The following is a 6,587-nucleotide window of genomic DNA, read 5'->3' as shown; positions in this document are numbered from 1 at the left end:
AAAATGCAAAAGTGTTTTTTGGTTTGAGAATGTAAAAGTTGCCTTGCCTAATTGAAAAGTTGGTTTGAGTATGCTAAAGTTGCCTTGCCTAATTGAAAAGTTGGTTTGAGAATGCTAAAGTTGCCTTGCCTAATTGAAAAGTTGGTTTTAGAATGCTAAAGTTGCCTTGCCTAATTGAAAAGTTGGTTTGAGAATGCTAAAGTTGCCTTGTCTAATTGAAAAGTTGGTTTGAGAATGCTAAAGATGCCTTGCCTAATTGAAAAGTTGATTTGAGAATGCACAAGTTGCCTTGCCTAATTGAAAAGTTGGTTTGAGAATGCAAAAGTTGCCTTGCCTAACTGAAAAGTTGGTTTGAGAATGCTAAAGTTGCCTTGCCTAATTGAAAAGTTGATTTGAGAATGCCTTGCCTAATTGAAATGTTGGTTTGAGAATGCCTTGCCCAATTGAAAAGTTGGTTTGAAAATGCTAAAGTTGCCTTGCCAAATTGAAAAGTAGGTTTGAGAATGTTAAAGTTCTCTTGCCTAATTGAAAATTTGGTTTGAGAATGCTAAAGTTGCCTTGCCTAATTGAAAAGTTGGTTTAGAGATTGCTAAAGTTGCCTTGCCTAATTGAAAAGTTGGTTTGAGAATGCCTTGCCTAACTGAAAAGTTGGTTTGAGAATGCCTTGCCTAATTGAAAAGTTGGTTTGAAAATGCAAAAGCTGCCTTGTCGTCTATATAATTAAAAGTCTAATCTTGACCACTTCCTGTTTGCTCTCTATATTGATTTTAGGAAATATGCTACCACGTATGGCTGTGATTGTTGGCCATCTTACTCAGAGTCCCCCTCCGCTCATCAGGTGCCGAGGATTTTTCCCATCGGTGAAAAATAAAAGAGTTATTAGTGTTTATAAAATGTTGAGATTCTCTCTCCTGTCAATCAAGCCATGAAGGCCATGCCCCTTCGGGTGGGATGGACTATAAAACCTGGAAGTGTGGGCGTGGCTCAGTCTCTGCAAGAATGGGGAGGGAGAGGTCACGACTCTCTGTCATTGGTGGCCGTGCACCATGCGCGAAATGGTATGAAACTGAATTTGAATTTGGTGGCCTTGCACCATGCTTGAAATGGTATGAAACTGCATTTGAATTTGGTGGCCTTGCACCCTGCTTGAAATGGTAGGAAACTGCACTTGAATTTGGTGGCCTTGCACCCTGCTTGAAATGGTAGGAAACTGCATTTGAATTTGGTGGCCTTGCACCCTGCTTGAAGTCGCATTTCAAGGAATAGCCGTGAGTCAAGTGCCAGCCCACCAGCCTTGAGTGAGTGAGCTGCCAGCACACCAGGCTTGAGTGACTGAGCCGCCAGCCCAAGAATCCATTCGGCCCACAATGTTCATACTAGCCTCTAGAAATGAGTCCCTTCAGCCCACAACACCCATATTAGTGCTCCAGAAAGCCCCCCCACTGGCCACCAATATTGGAATTGGTGAAGAGGTGAAATATTGCGTTGGGGGACCAGCCCTCCCGTGTGAAGCTGGGACCAAACGGGTCCCACTAAGTCTAGTTCCTGATAAAGACACAAAGTACTGGAGTAACTCAGCAGTTCAGGCAGCATCTCTGGAGAGAAGGAAGATGTGACGTTTCGGGTCAAGACCCTTCTTCAGACTGAGTCTTCCACAGGCATGTCACATCTCTGACCATAGGTCCTGCACAGTAACGCCAGCTCCGATCTTTCTCCGCACATCTTTACCCGGAGCGGGATTTGAACACACAAGCTCTTGGTTCATGCTCAACAAGGCATAGCCAAGACTTTAAAAGAATTGCTCCTGTGCCGAAATGGTTATTCCCTCCACCCCCCTCTGCCGCCCCACCCCTCCCTCTGTGTACTTTAGTTTTTTATATTTCCTCTTGCAACAGGAGCGTGGAGACAGAATGTTCAGCTTAAGTAGTGGAAAGGTTGGCCGCTCAATACAAGGCCTGTCACCTTGCCAGCCAACGTTCAAAATATGCCACAAAAAGGTAGCCTTGCGCGGGCCAGAGGAGCTGGAGTGGATCGAAGCCAATTGCTTGCAGAGTGCTGAGTATTTTTACCCTTCAGAAATGTAAGAGCCCTCCACAAACCTCTTGTGCAGGAGGGAACAGCAGAGGCTGGTTGACACCAAAGGTAGACACAAAAAGCTGGAGTAACCCAGCGGGTCAGGCAGCATCTCTGGAGAAAAGGAATAGTTGACGTTTCGGGTCAAGACCCTTCTTCCGACTGATAGTCAGGGGAAAAGGAAACGAGAGATATTGAAGGTAACGGAGAGAATTGTAGGACAAATGAATGAAAGATATGCAAAAAGGTAACAATGCTAAGATCGTTAAGGGTATAAGGGTTTGGACACGCTAGAGGCAGGAAACATGTTCCCGATGTTGGGGGAGTCCAGAACCAGAGGCCATATTTTAACAATAAAGGGGTAAGCCGTATAGAACGGAGATGAGGAAACACTTTTTCACACAGAGAGTTGTGAGTCTGTGAAATTCTCTGCCGGTTGGAGGCCGGTTCTCTGGGTGCTTTCAAGAGAGCTAGATAGGGTTCTTAAAGTTAGCGGAGTCAGGGGATATGGGGAAAAGGCAGGAACGGGGTACTGGTTGGGGATGATCACATTGATTGGCGGTGCTGGCTTGAAGGGCCGAATGGCCTATTCCTGCACCTATTGTCTTTGTCTATTGATAAAGGAAGCAGGCCATTGCTAGCTGTGGGCTGGGTGCAAACGAGTAAAGACAATGAGACTCAACAAGCCGAGTTTAGGTGGGGGAGGGGGATGGTGAGAGAGAGGGAATGCAAGGGTTACTTGAAATTAGAGACATTTTGTGTCTACCCACAAACTTCTGTGATTTAGAAATGGCCGAAACTTCCCTGGGATATTTTTCAGTAACATCTGTGAGAAGGCAGAATTTAAAGAAAACATTCGCATATAGTCGCAGTTCTTGCTCACCGGAGTAGACAGACCAAGAAAAAAGGTGGTTTCCTTAAACAGACCACATCTGCCTATAAACCAGACCAGGTTCCATTGCACCTATCGTGTCCTGGTGCCCAGAATTAACAAATACCCTTTGTACTGTGATATTGGCTACTGAAGATCATCTGGAAGGTTCCGTCAGTATTCTCGCTTGAGCAGGCAATTGAGCTATAAGAAAAACTTAAAGAAAATAGTGTATATTTAGACCTGGAATTATAGTTGCACCTCCTCCAACCTCATCTACTGTATCCGCTGTTCCTGGTGTGGACTCCAATATATCGGCGAGACCAAGCACAGGCTCGGCGATCGTCTCGCTGAACACCTCCGCCTAAACCTACCTGATCTCCCGGTTGCTAAACACTTTAACTCCCCCTCCCATTCCCACACTGACCTTTCTGTCCTGGGCCTCCTCCACTGTCAGAGTGAGGCTAAACGCAAATTGGAGGAGCAGCACCTCATATTTCGCTTGGGCAGTTTACACCCCAGCGGTATGAACATTGACTTCCCTAACTTCAGATAGCCCTTGCTTTCTCCCCCCTCCCCCTCCCCCTTCCCCCCCCCCTTCCCCCCCCCCCTCCCCCCCCCACTTCCTCTCCCCTTCCCCCTCCCCCTCCCCTTCCCCCTCCCCTTCCCCTCCCCTTCCGCCTCCCCTTCCCAGCTCTCTCACAAGCCTACTGGCTCCGCCTACTTCCTTTCTTTCCCCCCCCCCCCCCGACATCAGCCTGACGAAGGGTCTTGACCCGAAACATCGCCTAGTCCTTCTCTCCATAGATGCTGCCTCACCCGCTGAGTTTCTCCAGCATTTTTGTCCACCTTAAACATCTCTGGGAGTCATAAGGTCATAAGTGATAGGAGCAGAATTAGGCCATTCGGCCCATCAGGTCTACACCGCCATTCAATCATGGCTGATCTAACTCTCCCTCCTAACCCCATTCTCCTGCCTTCTCCCCGTAACCCCTGACACTGAGAATGAAGAGGGAACCGGCATGGGGGGGCCGTCGAGGGAAGATAAGACTGTACTCAGAACATTCATAACTTTGTCGAGGCCAGAAAGCTGGCGAATCTTTGTGTACTGCCTCGGTGAGGTCTGCTGTGTGATTTTCACTCAATCTAGGTTCACTGTACCTAGGTACATGTGCTGTCCAGTCAAAGAAAATACTGTACATGATAACAATCATGTACCTTACCTAAGACAATAAAGTATCATCAACATAGAGAATATCTTACAAATAGAATAACAGGCCTTAGTTACAAAGCACAACATACCATATAAGGCATAAATCATAAATTATCATCAAATCATGGTTTCTTGCAGATCAGTGAATTAAGTGCTCTCTCTCTGCAGATGCTGCCTGGCCTGTTGTGCATTTTCAGTCCTTTCTCTTCTCCTGGTTTTCCAATACTTGCAGGTTTTTTAACATCGATTTTTTTTTTAGCATCTGCAGTGTTTTCGTTTTCAGCTTCCTTTTGTGGAGTTTCAGCATGTTCAACATTAATTATCAAACCCTATTGATTTAGGTTTGTAGATACACTGGAATGAAAAACGGTCTCATATATTCTTTACTTTAGACATTAGAGAAACAGAGATGGAAGGTGGAAACCGAGTCCGCGTCGACCAGCGATCCCCGCACAGTAGCACTATCCTACACACACTAGGAACAATTTACAATTTTTACACAAGCCAATTAAACAAACCTGTACGTCTTTGGAGTGTGGGTGGAAACCGGAGCACCCGGGGAAAACCCACGCGGTCACGGGGAGAACATACAAACTCCGTACAGACAGCACCCGTAGTCAGGATCAAACCTGGGTCTCCGGCGCTGTAAGGCAGTGACTCAGTCGCTGCGCCACCGTGCCGCCTCCCTGCTGCCTCGTGGGAAATGTTTCAACTCAGAACTCCTCATTGAAAAGCAACCCCAACATTCAGTAAGAAAAGGGCGGCACTGGTAGAGCCAGCTGCCTCACAGCACCAGAGACTCGGATTCCATCCTGATCTCAGGTGCTGCCCATGTGGAGTTTGCACGTTCTCCATGTGACCGCGTGGGTTTCTGCCGGGTGCCCGGTTTTCTTCTATGTCCCAAAGAAATACGTGTTTGTCGATGAATTGGCCTCTGTAAATTGCCCCTCGTGTGTATGGAGCTGATGAGAAAGTGAGATAACTTAGAACTAGTGTTTAGTTTAGTATAGAGATACATCACGGAAACAGGTCCTTTGGCCTACCGGGTCCGCGCCGACCAGCGATTCCTGCACACTAACACTATCCTACAACCGCTAGGGATAATGTTTACATACACCAAGCCAATTAACCTACAAACCTGTACGTCTCTGGAGTGTGGGAGGAAACTCAAGAGGAAACTCGGGGAGAACGTACAAACTCCGTACAGACAGCACCCATAGTCGGGATTGAACCTGGGTCTCCGGCGCTGCATTCGCTGTAAGGCAGCAACTCTACCGCTGCGCCACCGTGACCGCCCAAATGGTGATCGATGGTCGACGCGGGCTTGGTGGGCCGAAGTGTAGATGGTTTATTTTTGTCACGTGTACCGATGTACAGTGAAATGCTTTTATGTTGCGTGCTACCCAGTCAAAGAATAGACTATACATGATTACAATCAAACTGTCCTCAGTGTGCAGGTGGACACAAAGTGCTAGAGTAACTCAGCGGGTCAGGCAGCATCTCAGAAAAAAAAGCAAGGTGACGTTTCAGGTCAGGACCTGAAATAAGGTCCCGACCTGAAACGTCACCCATCCTTTTTCACCAGAGATGCTGCCTGGCTCGCTGAGTTACTCCGGCACTCTGTGTTTCTCTTTGGAATAAACCAGCATCTGCAGTTGCTTGTTTCTACATGTGTGCCGATACAGGATAATGGGGACAACATTGGGCGCAAGATGAAGTCCGATAGAATTCTAATCAGGATAGTTCAAAGGTCTCCAATGAAGTCGATGGGAGGTCGGGACCGCACTCCAGTTGGTGACAGAACCGTTCAGTTGCCTGATAACAGCTGGAAAGAAAGTGTCCCTGAATCTGGAGGTGTGCGTTTTCACACTTCTGTACCTCTTGACCGATGGGAGAGGGGAGAAGAGGAAGTGGCCAGGGTGCAACTCGTCCTTGATTATGCTGCTGGCCTTGCCGAGGCAGCGTGAGGTGTAGATGGAGTAAATGGTCGAGAGGTTGGTTTTGGTGTGATGGTCTGGGCTACATCCACAATGCACTGCTTTCTTGCGGCCCTGGATGGAGCTGTTCCCATATCATCCGTTATCGGACTTTATCAGCCCTCAACATTAGATCTTGCACTAACTGCTGGACCCTTTCTCCTTTATCTGTGCACTGAAACAGCTTGATTGTATTTGAGTGTAGTCTTTTCTTTGACTGGATAACGCACCAACAAAAAGCTTTTCACTGAACCTCAGTACATGTGACAACAAAACGAATCATGAATAAAAACAAATAAATTTAAGTCAGAATTAAATTCTTGACTCTTGGCTCCGTCGAGGACCCTGCTACTATTTTGTGGAGAGGTTTAACAAACGCCTCTTTGCTTTTGGGTTCTGTACCTCCATTTATGTATCTCACGTACCTGGAAGGTGGGCGGCACGTTGGCGCAGC

Source organism: Amblyraja radiata, chromosome 5, assembly GCF_010909765.2.
Source record: "Amblyraja radiata isolate CabotCenter1 chromosome 5, sAmbRad1.1.pri, whole genome shotgun sequence".
NCBI lineage: Eukaryota > Metazoa > Chordata > Chondrichthyes > Rajiformes > Rajidae > Amblyraja > Amblyraja radiata.
The sequence above is the reverse complement of the archived record's forward strand: the minus strand, read 5'-3'. Positions refer to the sequence as shown.